Source organism: Apium graveolens, chromosome 9, assembly GCF_009905375.1.
Source record: "Apium graveolens cultivar Ventura chromosome 9, ASM990537v1, whole genome shotgun sequence".
NCBI lineage: Eukaryota > Viridiplantae > Streptophyta > Magnoliopsida > Apiales > Apiaceae > Apium > Apium graveolens.
In genome coordinates, this window is record NC_133655.1 from 78,870,486 (window position 1) to 78,894,834 (window position 24,349).

A 24,349-nucleotide genomic window follows, 5' to 3' on the forward strand; every position below is an offset into this window, starting at 1 on the left:
TTTAATAACAATTGGCTTAATTTGTTCAGTTCCTTTTTCAGTTTTATCATCTCTATAACCTAAGCCCTCTTTCCAGTTTCCACTACTTAATAAGTTCTGAGTTATTCTGCCAGAGTTAGTCCAAGTCCTGATAATCTCTCTTTCTTTTTCTAAATCAGTTTTTAGAGATTGATTCAATTTTAGCAATTCATTTCTAACATATAAAGCATCATCTCTTTCTTTCTGAGTTTGATGGAACATAACTAACTCTTTTTCCATATAGTCATTCCTTTTCTTATAAGCAAGATTTTCAGAAGTTAATCTTTCACATGTTAAAGTTTGATCTCTATAACTAATAAACATGGTTTTAAGATATAATCTCAACTCAGTAATATCATCAGTATGAAAAGCATAAGTTGTTTGAGGTACCTTCAATTCAGCAGTTTCAGGGCTGCCATCAGCATTTGCCATTAAAGCATAATTCATCTCATCTTCAGAATCTGAAGAGTCTGTCCAACTTTTCTTCTTTGTGATAAGTGCCTTGCCTTTGTCACTCTTTCCTTTCTTACAGTCAAGAGATATGTGGCCTCTTTCACCATAATTGTAGCATTTGACATTTGAGTTGTCTCCTCTGTCAGACTTTGCACTTTTGCCTTTATACTTTCTGAACCCTTTCTTATCAGAACTTCCACCTTTCTTGGAAAACTTCTTTCCCCTTCTAAATTTCCTGTAGGCTATCTTTATGATACCCTTCACCATAAGAGCACACAATTTCATCATCTCTTCATCATCATCTATTTCAGGTAAACTTTCAGTTTCTGAATCATCATCATCAGAACTTGATGATTCTGAATTAGACTTTATGATGAGAGCCTTTCCTTTCTTTGAGACAGCCACCTTGAGGGATTCCTCCTCAGCTTTAAGAGCAACTGTCCTTAACTTTCTCCCATGTCTCTTGCTCCTTTGATCCATCTCAAGTTCATAAGTCTTGAGCATACCATAAATTTCATCAAGAGTAGTTTCATCAAGAGCATAGTTGTCTCTTATAGTAGTAGACTTCAAATCCCAACTTTCAGGAAAAGCTAAGAGGAATTTTAGATTTGAATCTTCAAGATCATATTCTTTGTCCACCAGTGACAGATCAGTCAAGAGTTTGAAAAACCTGTCATATAAGTCAATTAATGACTCATCAGCTTTTGAGTCAAAGTGCTCATACTCTTGAGTGAGTATAGTCCTCCTGTTCTTCTTAATTGCATCAGTTCCCTGGCATCTTGTCTCCAAAGCATCCCATATCTCCTTTGCAGTCTTGCAATGAATTACCCTGTTTGACATGACATTATCAATGGCACTATGTAGCAAATGCCTTACCTTTTCATCCTTGGCAATGGATGAGATATCTTCAGCTGTATACTCACTTTTCTCCTTTGGTATGGTCTTTGCTGGCTGATCTGCAACTATAACAGAGAGATTGGTTGGCTTATGTGGTCCTTCATTAATTCTGTCAAGGTATTCTGGATCTGTAGTTTCCAGAAATATAGCCATCTTCACTTTCCATATGGGATACACAGAAGGTCTCAGTATGGGAACCCTAATAGTCTCATATCGACTGTGGGTTTGAGTCTTTTGAGTTTCTTTAGTTTTAGTGGGCTTGGTTGGAGTTTGTTCTTCTTCAGACATGATTGTTTAGATCTTTACTGTATGTGTGTTTACAGATAAGCTCTGATACCAATTGTTAGGTCATACAACACTGTAGAAGGGGGTTGAATACAGTGTTTAATATAATCAAATCAATTTTGAACACAAGTAACAGTAAACAAATATATTCAATATAATAAACTCTGTTACAATGGAACTGTTCTCTCTCAGTGATGAATAAAAATCACTAAGAGTTGCTAGGTTATAATGTATGATTTTCTCGATAATGATAACACATATAGTGTAAACCTATGTCTGTGTTTATATAGTATACAGTTACAAGATAACTTCTAATTGATATAGAATATAATCATGTCTCCTAAAATATATCAATCAGATATCTTATACAAGTCTTCTTATCTTCTAACTCTTTCCATGCATATCTTCTTTTGTTTTAGTCTCGATCTTCTATCCTGTAAATCAGCTTCCTTCCTTAAATATAAGTCCTCCCGCACTAAAGTTCTGACATAACCTTAAGTTCTGATATGACCTTAAGTTCTGACTTCCAGTAAGTACTGATTCCAGTAAGTACTGATATTTCCTGTTTGATAAGATCTGAAAACTAAACATGAAACATATTAGACATGACATTTCAAATATATCTAACAAGATATATTCACCAAGCCTCTCTGTGAAGATATATTCACTGTAATATCTGGGATGTATCGTGTAAATATTTTTCTAATAAATAAATATTCTGTATTTATTCTGTGATTATTTTGTGAATTATTTGTTAAGTGGTATATGTGTTTGGATATTTAAATATGATATAATTTGAGTATTTTAATTTTTATAGGTCCAAAATAAAGTGTACATATTTGTCATATTTTCTATTAATTTTTATGTTTTTTATGATTTTATAAAAGATTTATGGATTAATAAATTATTTTTCCGAGTAATTGAAAACTATTTTGTATAATCGGGAACCAACCGACTTCAGCCGTTCTTATGTTTTTACAACCCGAAACTCTTCCGAGAACTTCTTCCTAACCTAATTGCAATATTCTGAGCATTTTCCATGTTTTGACTTTTTCGATCCGGCATACGGTTTTCCCCGTGCGGGTCCCGGCACTGGATCCAAGGCACACATTGGCCTATCTCAACCACGAATCTGGTCTGACCATGAATCTGGTCCACATAAGAAAACTATCCAATTCTAAAACAGTTTAGTATGATAAACAATATAATTCAATAAAAAAAGATCATAATCAATGATGATAAAACACTTAAATAAAAGCGTAATATAATTCATGGGTATCACAAGGGTATATCAAGGTATGTCTGAGGAATGGTTTTCAGCCTGTAGGAAAATCAGGTTTTAAATGAATAATGATTTTACAAGGTTTAGTTATTTGATGTTATAAGGTATGATTGAGTATAAAAGTTTATGTATGTTTAAGCAAGTATGTTCCAGTGTTTGGTGTATGGTGGATATATCTTTGTTGAGTAGTATTGTATTTGTGTGGTTTAATGTCTAGTAAATCAACAATGGATGGTTTACAAAAATAAGGCTTACAGCTCAAAGATCAAATGATGTGATTGGGGTACAGGTTGAATCATCCAAAGTACTTAACATAAAACAAAACTATTTTGAATACTAACAATGTCATTAGAGAATTTAGAAATATTTGCAATATATCTCGAGAAAGGTTCAAAAGTACTTGCCTTGTAGGGCTTTACAACTATTACCGATCGACTCTGAGCCAACTTGGACGCTCAGGCTTTAATGTCCAACCACTAGATCACCTTGGATTCGACTTCAACACTCAGGTTATCTTCGGTTAAAACCCTACTGAGCTCGTCGATGGTATACTAGGTTATCCTCAGTTCGACTTCAACTCTTGAGTCCTTCGACTAGAACCTACAGAGTCGAATTACCCTAAGTTAGATGACTAATTATGCTTGACAGATCCTCACAACAGTTCTACCCGATGATAACAAAAACCAACCCGTAAATATACGTATTATAATAACACACACAACAATTAGGGTTCATGTCCCCAAAAATCGGTTCGGTGTTCGTTTCAGAAAATACGTATACTCGTAATTTTACGAAATCAGGGTTATGGATTGTAACAAATTATTTCATCATATCGTGTAGTCAAGTTTCATATAAAACACATATGTATCTATATAACCACTCGACGTCCCAATAATCATCGGATACGCTCTCGTATTTCCGTAGGTAAATTTCCCGAAAATCGGGTAGCGTCTCCTTTGTTTATCGGACTACCCGTCGAAATAATTCGACATCACAACAACCAATCAGATAGTTAATTCAACAACCACCATTTATAATCCAAACTACTCAACAACAACCTCAGTCAAATTTTATAAGTCCCAACCACAATCTCGATACAATCTCTAAATACCCAATAAACATATATCCTTTTTGAAAATAACGTTATGAACTAAATTAATAATTTAAAATTTTAGGACTCAGAAATAATCATCACCGTCCACCGTTGACTCACCGAAGTTCATCGTCAACGGTGGTACAATTTATTGGCGCCCAATATAATACGGGTTCCCAAATAAATTATACCGATTAATATTATTTCCCACAATGAGAATTTTATTTCACGAATAATACTCATTCATTTTTCCTGTAGAGAAAGAAAAGAGGGATTAAAATTTTAATAACCAAGCCTAATACTCCCATTCAGACCAACAGGGAAGGCCCAAACAATCCTACCCCACTGTCAAGCCCAACAGAAAACAACCCAATTGAACCAAACGGCCACAGCAAACAACACAGCACTCATGCACGCGCCTCACGCGCAAGAACGGAACAAAAAAGAAAGAGCAGAGTAACTAACACCGGAGGAAAAGTCCCCGGCGGCCAAAACTCAGGCCACCACACTACACACGCACGCCCACAACACACGCACACACACAACATAAAATCACACACACGGGCACATACATACATGAGTATATATATATACACACAAAATTTGAACTGAAAAGGTATGAAACCAACCGGAAAAGAACGGTCGGGAAAGGAAAACGGCGAACCATCGCAAGAAGTAGAGAACCCAAGAAAGAAACGGAGAAACAGAGAGGTAGAGGAGGGAGAGAGATTAAAGGGAGAGATAGCAAGAGAGGAGAGACTGAGATTGATGTTTACTCGCATAAACCCCCAACAAAAGACTCACCCCCACTGTAAAACAATTACACGACATGTGTTCGGAATAACTGGATACATGTCGTTTTATTCTATATTTTGACTGACTACAAGCCCGGTACATCGCTTTAATCTATTTTTAACGGTATAACTCGCGAATAAATCTTAATCAAAATGCTATCAAAATAATCATAAAATTTTATAAATATCCCGAATTTCATTAAAACGTAAGTTTCCAAATTTTAAAATAATTTCTGAAATGCAATTTTGTACCCGCTTTTATCAATTAACGACTCAACGGCCAGGTGAAATTAATCCCAAAAATTTCCAAAATAATTTTAAAATACTCGGAATAATCCAAACTTAATAAAATATGAGTTTTGAAATTTTTGAAGAATTCTGAAATTAAATACGGATTTTACAAATAAATACAATCAGAAAATCATTTAAAGATAAATAATTAATTAAATATTGATTTTTAAATTTTATAAAATCTCAAAAATAATTATTGTAATTATAAAACCATAAAAACAATTTTAGAGACATTTCAAATATTTATAAAAATAAATTTGCATTAAATCCACTTTTAAAAGTAAAAACAATTCGATACAATTCCATAATTAATGAAGCGAACAACCCGATACACCATAAATCACACATAGATAATAATAAAATAATACCGAGTTGACAGAAGCTATACACATATTTTATTTATTTAATACTTCCATAATTACATATTTAAATAATTCAAAAATACACGAGTCGTTATACAAAGTCAAATCCTAAGATGCTTGATGTTACAACTATAGAGAAGGATCTAGAAGAAAAATGGAAAAAGATAGATGCAAATATACAATAAAAGTTTGGGCCAATTCAGAAACCAGATAAAGTCTTCAGTCATCACTCTCAAGTCATGAAAATCTCTGTGAATGACATAAGTATGAACTATCTGGAAAAGGGTCAAACTTCCTGCATAAAATCTCCAAAAGCAAATCTCATCATGAAGACTAAAAGAAACTATCCAAAGTTTTCAGACAAAAATCATATGGATACTGTGTATGAGACACCTAGGCCTGATGAGAAGAAGCTGCTGGCTAGGTCAATTGCCTTCTACAAAGATCCAACTGATTTAGTACTAAAAAGAAGATTAGCAAAGATTTACAGAAATGGTAAGGAAATTTGTGTGGTGGCTGGACACCCCATGTTTGTGGAAGCTAAGAAGGAAGAGAAAGATAAAATTAGGCAAGAAAAGAAGCAAGCTGCTTTGGATGCTAAAAAGCTTAAACAAAAGAAGAAGCAAGCTGCTATCTTGGCCAAGCTTCAAGCTGTAAAAACCACAACAGAAATTCCTGTACAACCAACTGTAATTGCTGAACCTAAGGATCTGAAAGTGCAAGAAGAACCGCAGCAGAAAAGAAGATTCAGATACGAACTCCATTTTAAGAGGAAATTGAACTTTAGTGATGAGGAAAAGGAAGACCAAATTCCCAAAAAGCATATAACTACAACTCAGACATCAAAACCCTAAGTGGTATTTAAAGAATTCAAAGTGGTTGATCCAATAAGGAATATTCATGGTGAGCCAATTGTTCTTAAGGATGAGCCAGTAGACTGGGATAGTTTGCCAATTCCTGAGCTAAATTTACCCATCTTCAAGACAAAGAAGACAAAGACAAGAGCAAACAAGAAAGTGAAGCATGTGATTCTCAAATCCAAGACCCCAATCAAAGCTAAATCTATAGTCAATAAGGGAGACATATTGTACATCTGTGACATGAAGGAGTTTTCTGACATAAACCTTTATTTAGATGAATTGGATGAAGTTAGAGGAATTAATGCTCATAAACATCTCCCTGAAAGGCTGGTATTCAAATACAAGGAAAGAAGAGAGATCATATGGCCACTTCACAGGATTCTTCTAGAAAGCCAATCTGTTTTGATAAAAGTCTACTCTTCATTCAAAAAAAACTTTGGGTACAATGTAACAACAAGAAGACTAGTTCTAAAGAAGATTGAGGAGCTGAGGAGTACTAGAGCCAAAAATGCACTACCAAAAACTCTGTCAATTCCCTTCACATAAAAGAGAGTGCATATGAGGCCCTATTGGCTGATGGAATTTAGGGATGAAAAAGGAGTTCGAAGATTCTTCAGATTGGAGGACCAATTGAGTATCTCTATCAATGAGACTCTTTTGGAAATGCAGGTAATGCTAAATCTCTCAGAAGCTGATGAACTTGAATTCCACAGACAACTCCAGAATCAAATTGAAGAAAACAACAGAAGGCTTGGAAAGAAATCCAGACAATCAAGGAAATAGATCTATCTGCTCAGACTAGAGGAGCACCTTGATAATTATTGTAAGCAATTTCTTTATGTACTTTGCATTGTTCAATTTTCAGTAATTTGTAGCACTTATCAGTTTTATCTACTATTCTTCAATCTGTATTTTTAGGATGTTTTGTTATCATCAAGTTTTTCTTAATTTATGGCTACAATTCCAGTAGACATAAATTGGGGGAGATATTTAAGAATATGTTGTGTACTTGATGATAAGCTAGACAAAACACCTTAGTATATTTAACTTAGTGAATTTTGTAGCACCCGACGGATGATCAATTATAGTCCCGACTGATGATTCAATATAGTCTCGACGGATGACTAATTGATATCCACCGGGTGAGTAGCTTATGTAACAATAAGTAATGTAGCACATTTCTGCAAACAACTTTGTGTAGATTCTGTAGTAGCATATGAGTCATGTTGACTACTAGTAGATATGCAGAATAGGTTAATTAATTGTAAATATAAGATGTCTTGTAATTCTCCATAATTGAAATGGAGTCAAGTGTCAAATAGCTACCCGACGGATGATCAACAAAGCTACCCGACGGATAACAAGCATGTACCCGACGGATGAGCAATTCAAATATCTGTTGATAGTGACAACATAGTCACATGCGTTGGGTATTTGTAAAAGGAATGTGGCAGCCTGTTTAGCAATAAAATGAGAACAAAGAAGCATTACCATTTCCATGCTATTTTGAAGATAGTCAAAGATGCTGGAATAGAGTAGTGAAGTAGCATGGAGTTAGACTTGATAGGTTTTGTTTTATTATCATGTCTTATTACCATGTAAACTTGGTGATATATAAACCAAGTGTAGCTAGTAGAACAAACAACTAAGCAAACACATTTTAGAAGAGAAATAGATAAAGCTATAACTTTTAAGAATTTCTATGTAGTTTGTTTGTTCACTTGTAACATCAGTTGTCAGCTATTCAAGCTTCACAGGGTTCTCTCGATATATATATATATATATATATATATATATATATATATGTGTGTGTGTATGTGTGTGTGTGTATATATATATATATATATATATATATCTGGTGGATACATTCATATTCACCATAAATATTTAAAGACTTGTGTTTTTATTACTTGTGTTTTGATTTATATAATTTTTTCATTACGTACTTAGCAAATCAAGCACTTATATATTATTGAGTTAGAACAATTTTAAATATCTCTAAAAGAAGCCAGAATTCAATTCAACCCCCCTTCTGTAATTCTTGTTGTATTGTTAGGGAATAATAAATATAATTAGTCTTTTATTATATTTTTATCCCGGATTAACAGTTTACATTATTATGTTTGATCCTTTATCAATAATTTACATGAATGTGTTTTAACGAAGGCCCCTGATCAATAACTTGCATTATTTTGTTTTAACCCACGACCCGTTATTTCGACCAAATTCAACTAATTATGTATAATTTGAATTTTTTTTAAGCAAAAAATGATAGGATAATTTTGTTTTAACCCGCATAAATAGGATATATATAATATTGTTTTAGTTGGTCAAATTATATTTTGATTAAATTTTTTATTCGGATCAATTGTATAATATTTTTTAGCCTGAATGAATAGTTTATGTTATTTTATTTAAACTTGGTTTAATATTTCTAGGTTGGTCAATAATATTTATTATTTTGTCTTAACCCGATATATATTAATATCAATAAAATATAACTAATTATATTTAATTTGATTTAAATTTTAATATATCTCAGATCAATAGTATAATTTTATTTTAAAATTATTTTTTTTATCTCGAGGCAGTAGTTATCTTATGACTATATAGATATAGATATTTATAATATCTAATCGATATTAAAATATATTTTATATTTTATTTAAATATGAATTAAATTGGTTGTTATATTAAAAATTATATTTGGATAGTCAGTTGACTCCAATATTAATTAAAATAACATAGAGTTTAATATGAATTAAAATTTAAATTGGTAGGGACTTAAACATCAATAAAAATAATATAAAGATCAAAACGAATTAGAATTTAAACTGGTGGGGGAAGTTAACTTCAATATTAATTATAATTAGAATTGACCGACCTAAATTGGTTGTCACAGTAAAGATTGTTTTAGAATTTAATTAAACAAAATTATATTTGTAGAGTAAGTTGACTTCAATATCAATTTAGGTTGTTAGGCCCTTAATCAACTGTAGAGAGGGGTGAATACACTTAATACAATCAATTCGACAAAAGTTCAATAGAATCAACAATTTTTATATTAACTGATAAAAACTTATTACAAACGTACTATCTCGAAAGGATGAACAAATATCCTTGAGAGCTGCTAGGTTATGCGAAAGATATAACAATATTGCAATGCTTATAGCATAAACCTAATATGTGCTTTATATAGAGCACAATTACACAATGTATAAGGAATCATATTCATCAACAACAAGGAAACCTATACAATTGCTTCTGAGATAAAGTCTTTCACCGCCTTGAGTTCCTGTTTCCTTTTCCTTTTCGAAGATCAACTGATGTGACAGATACTGATTTCATCATCCGTTGACATCATCATCTGTTAATATCATTAACCATCGATTATCAACATCCGTCGATGTCATCATCATCCGTCGATGTAACTTCTGAAATGAACTTCTGATAGTTTCAGCTTGATATCATCAATTGCTCCTAACAATCTCCCCCAACTTGTTCATTATGGAAATATGGACAAGTTCCAATTAATGATGTCAAAACTATCTAAATGCAGGAATTAAGTATGCATATTCAATCTTGCTTTAGTGAAAATCAAACTTTACTCTTCATCCTGAACTGCTTCTTTAACTTGAGCAATGTCGGAGGTTAATTCCAGTTCTTTAGCTCAGAATACTTCAATAATCTTCCTTCTTCTTCTTCTTTATATTTTTCTACAGTATCATGAGTTTGTACTACTGTATAGATTGGACCTATCAGTATTTGAGATTTAGTCTCCTTAGATACTTTTTCTTTTTCACGACAGCGTTGGCTTTAGACTTTGAAATCTTTAACTTTTCTTTTATCTTCTCTTTTCCTTTAAGCTTCATGTCGGAAATTACTGTAACTTGTGATCTGAGATCTTCTGCCTGACTGATTTCCCTTATAATTACACCTCTGTTGGTCTGTTAGAAGGATCATCTTCATAAGGTACTTGAGAAATAACAGCAATATCAACACTTGTTGTCTTTATAGAATTTTTGAAGTCTTCCTCCATTTGCCTTAGTTGTTCAAGATCAACTCCAGGATTTTCTTTTGCAAATATTCTTCTACTCACCTCAGAGTCAAATAATTGAATCTTTAAATCCTTTTAGAACAGAGTTGTCTTTCTTCCTTTAACTTTCAGAGATTGAAGAAATTGACTTGCTTCAGTACCAGCTTCTATCTCCAGAATATATTGGTCTTCATTAGCAACAGTTGTGACGTGAAGATTTTTGCATTTTTGTAGTCACAGTCAAATCTTCAACTCTTCTTTCATTCCTCTTACTTTTTCCTCCTTGTCTAGATTGAAATCTGGTGATTGCTTTTGATGAACCATGTTATGCCCAAAATTTGGTATAAACTTTATTCGGGTCAAAACCGGGTCAATTGGTCAGAATTGGGATGTCGGTGCCTAAAATTAAGGAAAAGATAAGACATCTATTTTACTATAAAGGAAGAAGGCGCGCCCTACAGGTATGGGGAGGCGTGCCCTTATGCATACGAAAAGAGTAATGCTGGCGCCTTACATAATCAAGGCGCGCCCTCGTTGGTGAAGGAGGCGCGCACTATTAATATATGAAAAAAGGAGTTCAACTGATTCTTAAAGCTATCCCCTAAGGTATTAGGGCGCGCCCTAAGTGAGAAATAGCTTGGATGGGACTTCAACATGGTTACTTGGATGGGTTCTTTGGATGATTCTCGGAAGAGGGAGATTATTATTACTAACCTATTTGATGCAGGTACTCTTTTGAAGAACTCCTTCCTGTAGCTTATCTACAGGAAAGGCGGTGTCCGTGGTCAGAGACCTCCAGGGGTATGCCTGGACTAAAGGCCTCCTCCTGTAGTCAATGGGTGTCCTCATTGGGGATGTGGGGTGAAATCTGGTGTGTGCTTTGGGAGCTCTGTCTCTGTAGTCAACGGGTGTCCTCGTTGGGAGACTTTGGAGTATCCTGCACTTTGCACCCAAAAGCTTGGGATCACTTGTCCTGCAATCTGGTAGGGGCTCCTTATCGAGGGACAAGGATGCGTTCAATATTTGGGGTGAACCACGGCTATACCTGCGTCCACGGACTAGAGAAACAGCTGGTAGCGGAGGGTTATCCTTGGCCAGGGAGATGCCTCATCCGTGAAGTCTCGAAGCCGCGGACGAGCCTTAGGCCTTTGTGGTTGGGCCTCATCAGTGGACATTCCTAAAGCTAGTAGAAGACGGTTTCCAGTGGGTTTCCCATTGGGCCTCGGGATAAGAAATCTAAGCCCATTAGGTTTCTTGTTCCCCAAGAACTACGTGGGCTTGATCCCCTATAAATAGGGGTACGTAGGCAAATTGTAAGGGGTCAGAAGCGAGAGCGCAAAGGAGCCACCACTAACCCTAAGCAATCTCAGCCCCCAATAATCACCACCACCAAACACTGTTCATCTTTTCCGACGAATACTGTTCATCGGATCCACCGACTACTGTTCACTTTTCCGACGAAGAACCGTCATCACAGATCTTATTTCCGGCTACGAACCTCAAATTTTGTTGTTACCAAATTCCTCCTTCAACAAATTGGCTCTAGAAGGAGGGGCTAATCAAGATCAAAATCTCAGGAGGAAGAGATGTCTCATCACGATGAAGGTTCTTTGATGCAAGAATTGAAGGATAGCCACGGAGGAGTTGCATACAATGGCCACGAAGGAGATCCGTGAATAACTGTTTTCGGCAGGGGGTCGAAGGAGATTTGAGTATAGTATCCACGGCCACGAGGGAGATCCATGGATGATGATATCCAGCCATGGAGGTTGAAGTTTGCAGCCATAGCCACGAAAGAGCGAAGTTGGATGGAAAATTCGGATTTGATGGATTAAGCGATTTGCTTACACTGTTTGGGCCATATCTCGAGTTCCGTAAGTCAGATTTGAACGATCTTACAGTCTACACAAAGCTTATTGAATTCCCGTTAATTCGGAGATGATATGACTACGAGAATAAAAGTTGAGCAGTCCGAAAACAGAGGAAAATAGTAGCTGCGAATTTTTCCAAAAAATCCTATTTGGTTTAGAAGATTGGGAGAATCCTATTTGGTTTAGAAGATTGGGAGAAACCTCTTTGGTATTGAAAATTGGAGTATCCTATTCTAATTAGAAGATTGGAGTATCCTATTCTAATTAGAAGATTGAAAAATCCTATTCTAATTAGAAAATTGAAGAATCTTATTACATTAAAGAGATTGGAGAATCCTATTCCAACAAGAAGAATGAAGAATCCTATTTGATTTAGAATATTTGAGAACACTATTCAGTTCAGAGGACTTAACCAGGAGCAAATCTGAGGAGGATCGGGAGGAGAACACTTCAAGAAGAAGGCATTACTACCATGAGCTAGTCATCGCCGTTAAGATGATTCCACGAGGTAGCTCTCGACTAGTTTTGTTGTGTTTTCCGTTAATTATTTCTAGGACTTGTGCAGGAAGAATATTGTGAAAGAGATTTAGCACGGAGGAGACCCCCACAAACACTTCGAACGCGCTTTGATGAAGACATCTGAGGCCCAGGAGACTTCTAACATATTTCAGGAGAGTTCGTTGATTGGACACGTCCGTCCCTCTAGGACGCGTCCTCCAGGTAACATTTAAAGTTCCATATTAATTGTATTTCTTGCAGGTAGGAAATCTTATCTGGAAAAAATCTCATGATTTGCGAAGCACAGTATCACAATCTATTAAGGCGCGCCCTCTGCATGTGAAACATTCAGTGGAAAATTGCCCTCCCAGGGCGCGCCCTCAGAAGAAAAATGGAAGTTTTCAATGAAGATGTCTTGATGATCAGATGAGTCATAGTCAGTACTTGAAGAATGGCTCGACTAGAACTAATTTCTTGTCTTTCAAGACGCGCCCTTTCTTTAAGGCGCGCCCTCAAAGAAATATTGAGAGTGAAATGCCCTTTATTGGATGACACTTCGTGAGATGCCCAAGAGATGTTTTCTACATGAGATGGTTTTGGCATCCCTTGAGCTTTGTAGAAGAATATTGATCTTTGACTTGGTTTAATTACATGAAGATTCTGTAGAAGACCCTTGTCGAGGTAGATGCTCCTGTTACAGTGGACGCGCCCTCGACAAGATGATTTTCCCTTGTCGAGGTAGATGCTCCTGTTACAGTGGACGCGCCCTCCAAGGATGATTTCCCTTGTCGAGGTAGATGCTCCTGTTACAGTGGACGCGCCCTCGACAAGATGATTTTCTTTGTCGAGGTAGATGCTCCTGTTACAGTGGACGCGCCCTCCAAGGATGATTTCCCTTGTCGAGGTAGATGCTCCTGTTACAGTGGACGCGCCCTCCAAGGATGATTTCCCTTGTCGAGGTAGATGCTCCTGTTACAGTGGACGCGCCCTCGACAAGATGATTTTCTTTTTCGAGGTAGATGTTCCTCTTCCAGAAGACGCGCCCTCCAAAAATAAATACCCTTATCGAGGTAGACACGCCTCTTACAGAGGAAGCTCCCTCCAAGGATGATTACCTTTATCAAGGTAGACGCGCCTTATATAAAGAACGCGCCCTCCAAGGATGAACACCTTTTTTTGAGCAAAACGCTCCTCGTAAAGAGGACGCGCCCTCTAATTCACAGATAATTTTATTTGAGGAAGACGCCGCCACTATAAAGGGCGTGCCCTCTAAAAGTATATGATTATAGAAGATCGTAAAGGTTTTGACTATGAGTTAAAATGAATCACACTATTTGTGGAAAAGATGAGATCAACGATTTAGAGTTATGATTTGACAAGGAGAAAGAAATCAAACATGGAATGGTATTGTGTTGTTCATGAAAGGATCACTTTCACCAACAAAACACGTCCTCCTTCATCAAAGATTATTTATTATTTGAAGATCAAAGAACTGGTCTTTTATTCTGGTTATGCCTTCCCTTAGAGAGCACCCTCTAATTATGACCCTTTCTGTTTAAGGCGCGCCTATAGGAAACCAATATTAGGATGAAAAAGTTAGAAGGAACCCTCAAACCTTTGTTAAATGAATTATTCTTTTCCAAGGTACGCGGGGTGCACTCTTTTATACGATTTCTCTTGTTTCTTACGCCGAGTTAGCTTATGTAAGCTTAGAGATGTGGTGCATAAGTGGTAAACCTCCTTAGGCAAACCAAAGGTTAAAGTCACTAAGAAGAAAAGCGGTAGAGAGTGAAAGATGTTACGTTGTGTGGTGTGAAGCTGTTGTCTAGATTCATGAAGCGCGCTTTTATCTGGGGCGCGCCCTGTCATGTTCAAAAAAGAAATAGAGCAGGATGAAGAAAGAGGAATGAATAAGTTCGTAAGGGCATACCCTCAATTTTGTAGATGCTCATACAAATTTTTCAAGTTTGCTAGGGGGGTTGAAAAATCCAATCCCATTTTAAATGGCATATGGAATTTGGAGGGTAGTTGTTATGCCCAAAATTTGGTATAAACTTTATTCGGGTCAAAACCGGGTCAATTGGTCAGAATTGGGATGTCGGTGCCTAAAATTAAGGAAAAGATAAGACATCTATTTTACTATAAAGGAAGAAGGCGCGCCCTACAGGTATGGGGAGGCGCGCCCTTATGCATACGAAAAGAGTAATGCTGGCGCCTTACATAATCAAGGCGCGCCCTTGTTGGTGAAGGAGGCGCACACTATTAATATATGAAAAAAGGAGTTCAACTGATTCTTAAAGCTATCCCCTAAGGTATTAGGGCGCGCCCTAAGTGAGAAATAGCTTGGATGGGACTTCAACATGGTTACTTGGATGGGTTCTTTGGATGATTCTCGGAAGAGGGAGATTATTATTACTAACCTATTTGATGCATGTACTCTTTTGAAGAACTCCTTCCTGTAGCATATCTACAGGAAAGGCGGTGTCCGTGGTCAGAGACCTCCAGGGGTATGCCTGGACTGAAGGCCTCCTTCTGTAGTCAATGGGTGTCCTCATTGGGGATGTGGGGTGAAATCTGGTGTGTGCTTTGGGAGCTCTGTCTCTGTAGTCAACGGGTGTCCTCGTTGGGAGACTTTGGAGTATCCTGCACTTTGCACCCAAAAGCTTGGGATCACTTGTCCTGCAATCTGGTAGGGGATCCTTATCGGGGGACAAGGATGCGTCCAACATTTGGGGTGAACCACGGCTATACCTGCATCCACGGACTAGAGAAACAGCTGGTAGCGGAGGGTTATCCTTGGCCAGGGAGATACCTCATCCGTGAAGTCTCGAAGCCGCGGACGAGCCTTGGGCCTTTGTGGTTGGGCCTCATCGGCGGACATTCCTAAAGCTAGTAGAAGACGGTTTCCAGTGGGTTTCCCATTGGGCCTCGGGATAAGAAATCTAAGCCCATTAGGTTTCTTGTTCCCCAAGAACTACGTGGGATTGATCCCCTATAAATAGGGGTACGTAGGCAAATTGTAAGGGGTCAGAAGCGAGAGCGCAAAGGAGCCACCACTAACCCTAAGCAATCTCAGCCCCCAATAATCACCACCACCAAACACTGTTCATCTTTTCCGACGAATACTGTTCATCAGATCCACCGACTACTGTTCACTTTTCTGACGAAGAACCGTCATCACAGATCTTGTTTCCGGCTACGAACCTCAAATTTTGTTGTTACCAAATTCCTCCGTCAACAAACCACTAACTCCAACTAGCTCTTCACCTTTTCTCCCTTTACTATCCTTCTGTCCCCCCTTATTACCTCCATCAGGATTTTCATAACCAGTACTTGTCAATGACAGCTGTTTGCATTCAGATTTAATAATTTCTCCCCCTTTTTGGCATCATCACCAAATAGTAGAGAAAGAATCATCTCCATTGAATTTTGTACTTCTGTAAGTTGAGCAGACATTTGATCTTGTTTAGCTTCCAATCTAGCTCTACTGGTTTCAATTGTAGTTTGTCTGGCAACTATTGGTGAAATTTGTTTCTGAATTTTCTGATGAGTAGTCAGTTTTGAAGCAATCAAAGATTCTTTAATCTGATTGATTTGAGTAGTAGTTGCTTCATGAGCTGTGTGTAAGGATCTAACAACTAAAATTTTCAGATGATTCAGCATATCAGGATTTGTAATCTTCTGTTCTGTTATTTCCAGATGTGCAACAGCTTGTGTTCTGGAAATAGGATATGTATTATCTTTCCAATAAGCATTCCAGAGATAATCAGAATAATCCTTTTTCTTTCATAGCACCTAACTCTTTCAGTTTCTGTTGTCTCACATGCATAGGCATATCTTCAGGGAAGAAAAGATCATCATCTGGATCTATAATAGCATTAAAAACATTAGTTTCTTCACCACCATTAGATTCTTCAACAGTAACCGTATTTTGCACTAATTGCTAAACTTTATCACCAGCTTCAACATGTAGAATAGAATTAAAAATTTGTGCAGTATGTGATCTAGTAGCTTCAGAAGCTTCCACACCTTCAATAGTTAACTCCACATCTTCAAGTATTGTAGATAAATGAATTGGAGCTTCGAGATTAACTTCCAGAACCTCAGTTCATGTAACATGTTGTGGTGATTCTGAAATGAATGAAACTTTATGAATGGAATGTTTTGCTACTACATCTTTAGCAATAACATGAATTTCATCAGGTAATGGAAAAGTAGAGTAAATGGACTGTTTTTCTACAAAAACAGGGATTGTACCATGTGGTGGAATAGAAGAATGTATGGACTGCAAGAAAGTATCAGTACTTAGACTTGTAGGGAGATTAATAGCCCTTGGTGTATCAGAGTGTTCTTGATATTCAATAGACTGCTGTTCAGCATCTATTTCTTTAGTACTCTGAGCACCTACAAACATATAGCAAATAATCCTTAATCTCTCTATTATTTTAAAGTAGTCTCACTACTCCTCACACAAACATCTCATGACTTTTAATAGTCAGAGCTTCCTCATAAGGATTACTAAATCCTATCTCTCATCTACCTCTCTTTTTGCCAGTAAGGATCTCGCCTCTCTTAAATTCTGTTTTTCTCTCAATCTTTTCACACATCTCACAAAAAAAGGCTCAGAAAAATTGTCCTACAAAAATAAAAGGTGGCTAAAGAAGGGTGATATGTTGTCATACAACTAGAGGTAGTCTTCAAATAAGGTCTAGGAGTAATAATGCCAACATATTTTATATCATGAAAAATATAATAAATGCTGAAAGAACTAGACCAGTATTTAAAATAAATGCTGATAAAGTAATAACAATATTTATACCTTGTGAATATGAAGATGCAGATTCCGTGCGAATATTCAATTATAGTACTGACAAAATATCAGTAGATAATTGAGACGGATGAACTCTGCCTTCAACATCAATAATAAGAGTCACTACAGCAGGAGTAAGGCTTGCATTACAACTTTGATGCAATGGTTCTTGTCTAGCTGGAGAATCAGGAGTTGCTGGATGACTTTGACAACCAGGTTCTTGTGTACTTTTATCCACAATTGCAGTAATAGAATCCCGAGCAGCTTCAATCAAAGGCTCTTGTTCTTCAATATCTGCTGCACCACTTTGAGGTGCAGGTTCTTGTTTGATTGGATCAGAAGATGTAGTTGTTGTACCCCTTTGAGATATAGGTTCTTGTATGCTTGATCCAGGAAAAAGTCATTTCCCTTGCAGCCTCTTGACACTAGCTTCTACTTGCTCATGAGAGACTCCCTTACTCTCTTGTGATATTGCATGACTGGAGTTTTAGACAGTTCTACAAGACTAGATGTCAGAATTTGGATTTGATCCATTCTGTGTCTCCTTAGCAATCTCCTGTTTAATCTGGAGCAAGTGTTGATTGTAATAGGCCTTGACCAATCTCCTTTTCTTTGGTCTGGGATTTGTATTAATATCAACAGTTGTGTCCTTTTCAGTTGACGGAATAACTTGTTTTTGAGAAGAATCAGATGAAAGGTTTGGAAATTTGGAAGCTAAGGTAGGACTGTCCTCATCTGAATCTCTTTATAATCCAACAAGTACAAGTTTCCTCTTTACAATTTCTGAAGGTTTTGAAAAATGAGGAACTTGAGATGCTTCAACTTTTGACTTGGCTATAGCAGGATTTATAGCTCTTTAAGTCAATTCTTTCTTTATTTTTACAACAAGTGTATTTGGAAGACACCTGAGGTGGCTTCCGTTCGAGATTGTTTTGGTGGTTGAGTTTGTGTTTGGATTTGTATTTGAGTTGTTGTGTTGGGGTGAACTACAGGGGGGTTTCCAATGGTGATTTCTTGCATTTAGCACTCTGACTGTTAAGCAGACCATAAGTTTTAGGAAGCCTTGCTAAAATCAAGTTTCTCGCAACTAGTGATAACCTCAAAGAAGCCAAGTTCAATCACTTTTCATCTTGTGAAATTAAGTCGGAAAAAGCCTTTTTTGTCAACTAACAAGCATTGAAAAATCAACTGACAGAATCTATCATAATATACTATATTTCTATCAGCATTTATCCTATCACCAAGAAAACACAGAATTACTCTACCATAATCATAATATGAACCATGAATTAGAGAGTACCCTATCTACTGTGTCATAATGGGCAAGGCATCAAAATTCAAAGATTTGTTATTGAAAGCCTTTGTGATGCAATCAAAGAAGAAATTCCATTCCCTCCTTAGCCCATTCCTTTTTAATTGACCAAGGTTCTTCAAATCCATGTCATAGCCAATCTCAGTAAATAACCTCCTCATCTCAATATAACCTATTAGACTTGAGTAGGACGTATGAGTAGGCAACTGTAATGCATCCCTTACAATTTGAGGAGTTACAACCCTTGTTGTATTATCAAATTCAAATACAAGACTTGGAGATCCATTGGCTCCTCCATCATCAAACACTCCAGTCCTCCAGATAGCAAGCACCTGGTCACCAGAGATTGTGGGTGGAGCTGTGAGAGCAAATCCAATCTCGCCGGATCTAGGAAAGTCCTGAAAAATGTGAAAATCAACTTTCACGCTATTGTTATTCAGGATAGCTGAATAGTTGTTAGTCACAAACATTGCACCAAATCAAATGATTTTGAAGCAGCAGGTGAAGTCATGGTTATTTTTTCAAGAAATATTTATGAACAGTGTTTAGGGTTTCAGAGTTTACGATTTTGAGAAGGGTAAAGTAGCAGAGAGAGGATAATGAAGATAAGCAAAGTATTATCTAAAATCAAAAATTGATTTTATACACCACTGTTCTCCACTAATTTAGTCACATTCAGTTTAATAGGACACATGGAAATATATGATTGACTTTAAAAGTAATCATGTAAACATGTGTTCCCGAGAATAAAGTTATGCATTAAACGAACGTGTTTCAGAACCTTACTCATTGCAAAAACTTTTGTAACCATGAAAATTTCCATCTGAGGCGAACTTCAACCTTGTAATTACAATACTGACTAAAACAATATCTTCATAAAAATAGTCAATCAATGTTTGACCATTATTAGCATGTAATCACAACTCATCAGGATTTATCAACTACTGATAGAACCTATTAGTCAAACAAGTTTAACTAATAACAGACCATGTAAGAAAAATCAGTAGTTCAACATGCAGTTTTCACATAAAATCATTTAGCACAATTTGCATGTTATTACCTATGTAGCGAGCATTAGGTTAGCAGATCCCATACTATACAAGCCTTAGGAAACTAGGCAAAAAGTCCCCTAGAACTTAATTGCTCGAGTATTAAAGAGCTCACCCTTGGTCAATTCTGCATGTACTAACACATTTTTTTTGATGATTCTGAATGAGTGTGTTTCGCTCCATTTCATTCAACCCTAGACTACTCATAAAAATATGAGCCGGCTACTAGCCATTTGACGCCTAATTTTATTCACAACTAGCCATGATATCCATATTTTTCCCTAGTTTAAAAATTCAGTGTTCTTACGTCATTACGAGAATAGAAATTTTTTTAAATATAACCAAGTGATTAAATTCCAACAAACAAACAAGTATGATCATGATCTAGTTCAAAAGTAACCTATAAGACTTGTGAAAAACTTTGTTTTTGGGCATGTAAATCAATTCATTGGGACTTAATCATCCCTCTATTCGACATCACTACACTCAAATCAACACCGACCTACCAATCAAAAATAGCTCATCCTACGGGATCATGTTGTATGCATGCAAATGAAACTACATGGACTCACATAATAACATGAACAAATATGCAAACAAATATGACCTATATAAAAAATCATGCAAAAATAATAAACAAACTACAACTAAACATGCAATATGAAGCTATATGAACACGACACACAACTAATCCTTACATTATCACCCCCAAACTTACAATATTCTATGTCCTCATTGAAGGTAATAATAAGGATACAAGGCATACCTAGTCATCGATGGGATCACCCTCCTCGGGTGGAGAATCAGGTGGCGGGTAGACAGTGCTCGCTCTAAATACAGGCCAATCGACCTCGACACCAGTGGCTCTAAAAACAGTACTCAAAGCCTGTGTCAAATCCTGAGCAAAACGGCTGTGAATGTCATGCATGACATCTATACGCCTAGTCAATCTCCTGTACCGAGCATCTCCAAGTCAAGTCATATCCCCTGTCTGTTGTTCACGAGAAGATCTAGCGGCTGCACGAGTGGATCTAGTAGTTTCCTGCAGTTCCTGAGAAGAACCCCCTGCATACGTCTGGTCAGCTGGTTGGCCACCCGGTAGATAATCATATGTATAACCTAATCTCTTCTCATCGGCTTTACCGATATACCACTCCTGCATCACCGAAATCATCGAGCTATCAATGGGAGCACTCGGCATCTGCAGCTGCTCATGCTCGGGCCACCAAACACCAACCAAAGTACACAACTTCGTAACAATAGAGGCATGAGGAATCGCCCTCGTGGTTCCCCCCACAAAAAATGCAGCATACTCTAATGAATCACATAGCCGAGATCAACATATTCTTCATTCAAAATCCCCCATAACAGAATATCCTGATCCACAGTAACCTCGTCTGAATGCGAAGATGGCATGATATTAGCACACACAAACAGGTTCCAAGCCCTAACATACCTGTTCATTTAAGAAGCAGGAAAAGTAAGTGGCTCAGTGGTGCCTACTTTATAATTCCACACCGTGCCTGGAACACACAACTCTGCCAAAATGTAATCCAAGTCCAAATCCTCCCTAGTCTTCTGCACCCAATCATCAGCACCCTAGGCCTCGCGGGTTGATTTATAACCCGACGAATAGCATCAGGCCTATAATCCACAATCAAAACTCGCACCACAGAAAAACCATTCTTTTCAGCCCTAGGATTGGCATAAAACTCCCGCACAATGCTCAATTGAACCGCAACGAGTACCTCACAAAAACTCTCCCAACCCTTCTTTGCAATCATCTCCAAAAGCTTCCCATCCTGAGTCATAGGCAAGAATCCCCTATCCTTAGCAATCGGCTTAGACATCAACCTAGTGAACTCCTCCTGAGCCTCCGATGAAGTAAATCTATTCTTCGTTCCACCCACATTAGAATCCTCGGTAGACGAGGGATGGGTGCTGAAGGGTTTTTAGCACATAAACGCAACGAAAACGTAAATTTAAATCTTAAAAAAAAATGAAACCCTTCGCAGGATCCATGCAAAAAATAATATTTAATTCGTAGTTCAGTATGTTTACCTTAAGAAGCTTTACGTTAACGAAAAGATGGGGGTCTTTAATGGCGATCTAAAAATGATGAACGGAGATCCTTAGCAGCTGCTCCTCAAGTGTGAAGCACTCCACCGGTATCCACCAAGAAAACGATGTAATGAAGGAGGAGGAGATGGAGAGAATTAGGGTTTTGTAAATCTTTTTGGTTGAGGCAAAAATAGGGTCTATAATAGTATATTTATAGGCAAAATTTTCAGCTGAAAATTTTCCCATAAAATATTATTATTATTAGCCCTTTATTTTTCTCACTAATAATTAAAACACCTTTTAATTATTAATCCTTTTTCTAAACACTTTAGAAATAATTCTTTCACTTGATTTAATTTCCAAAAATTAAATTCTTAATTAATAATATTAAGAACTTTTTCTTAATTAATATATAATCAATTAAATCTCATTTAATCAATTATTAAATTTGCCAATTAATTATTTATTTCATAAATAAATAATTATCAGCCATTATTAATTAATTTCTCCACCATTAAATCATTCTCTTTTATGGTGTGACCCTGTAGGTTCAATATTAAGCCGGTAGTAGAAATAAATAATAATAAAACTATTTTATCATTATTTATATAAATTCTCTAATTCACTAAATATGATTAATTAATTAATCATATTTATTCAACATCGTGAGGGATACTTCTCAGCATATCGTGACTATCCGGATAATACGAATTCACTGCTTAGAATACCAAGAACCTATTCAGTGAGTAGTTACCGTACAATTAATTCCTTCTACCCTGCAATGTCACGATTAAATACAAGGCATGGAACTTGTGTCAAGCCTATCTTATTTAATCACTTGCTTTCCCATTCACTATGCTTAGTTCTATTTAATGTAAATTAGAAACTCCTTTCTAATTTCATTCACCCTGGCCAGAGATTCCTAAACTAACATAAGTGGATCAACATTGAACATTCTCTTCGTACACTAGAAGGTGTAGATCTTTTATTGATCATACACTATCTTCGTGTACAAATTTCTATACCCAGTAGAGCCCTTATAATTGTCCCTTGAGACTAAGAACTAAACTAAAGCATAGTTCAGTGTACACAAGATGACTATGATGACCTCAAGTCTAAGGATACTTGTACAACTATCACTATGTGAACAACTGCTGATACGTGAGTGAACTCCATCAGTTGTTCAGCTGTGTGAGTCATGTTCAGTGAACTTATTCTATAATAAGCACCTACATACTAGCTATAGTGTCACCACACAAATGTCTATGAGAACAGACATCCTTCATAATGAAGCAAGCATAGTATGTACCGATCTTTTCGGATTATTAGTTACCAGTTAGTAATCCTACGACCAGGAACTATTTAAGTTTAGAGTTATCATCTTTTAGGTCTCATTATTATGATCTCACCACAATCCATAAAAAGCTTTACTCTAAACTGTGGTATATCTTATATAAACATTTAAATAGATAGAGCCCGCAATAAAAACAAAACAAGTCTTTTATTAATATCAATGAAATCAAAACAGATTACATAAAAGTTATTCCTAAATCCTCATACATGATTGGACTAAGGACATATCTCTTTCAATCTCCCACTTATACTAAAGCCAATCACTCTCGTATCTAATACCCATCTTGTCTTTATGACGATCAAAGTGACTTTGAGAAAGTGGCTTTGTGAGTGGGTCCGCTACGTTGTTATGTGTATCAACTCTCTCAACGTTGACATCTCCTCTATTTTCAACTCAGATTAACCACCAAAAACAAGAAAAATGTCCTAAGTCCTTCACAAATACTTAAGGATGTTTTTCACTGCTTTCCAGTGGTCTTCACCGGGATTGGACTGATATCTGCTCGTCACACTAATTGAATAAGCAACATCAGGCCTTGTACACAACATCGCGTATATGATAGATCCTATTGTTGAAGCATAAGGAATCTTACTCATACGCTCTCTTTCCTCAGGTGTCTTAGGAGATATTTTTTCGGAAAGGGACACTCCATGGCTCATCGGTATGAGATCTCTTTTGGAGTTTTCCATGCTAAACCTTCTAAGCACTTTCTGGATGTATGTACCCTGGGTAAGACCAATCATTCTTCTAGATCTATCTCTATAGATCTTCATACCGAGAATGTAGGATGCTTCTCCCAAGTCCTTCATGGTGAAGTTCTTTAATAGCCATACTCTGACTGATTGTAGCATCGGTATATCATTTCCTATAAGAAGTATGTCATCCACATACAATACAAGAAATGTTACCGCACTCCCACTAACCTTCTTGTAGACACATGGTTCATCTATGTTTTTGATAAAACCAAACTCTTTGATTGTCTCATCAAAACGGATGTTCCATCTACGAGAAGCTTGCCTTAAA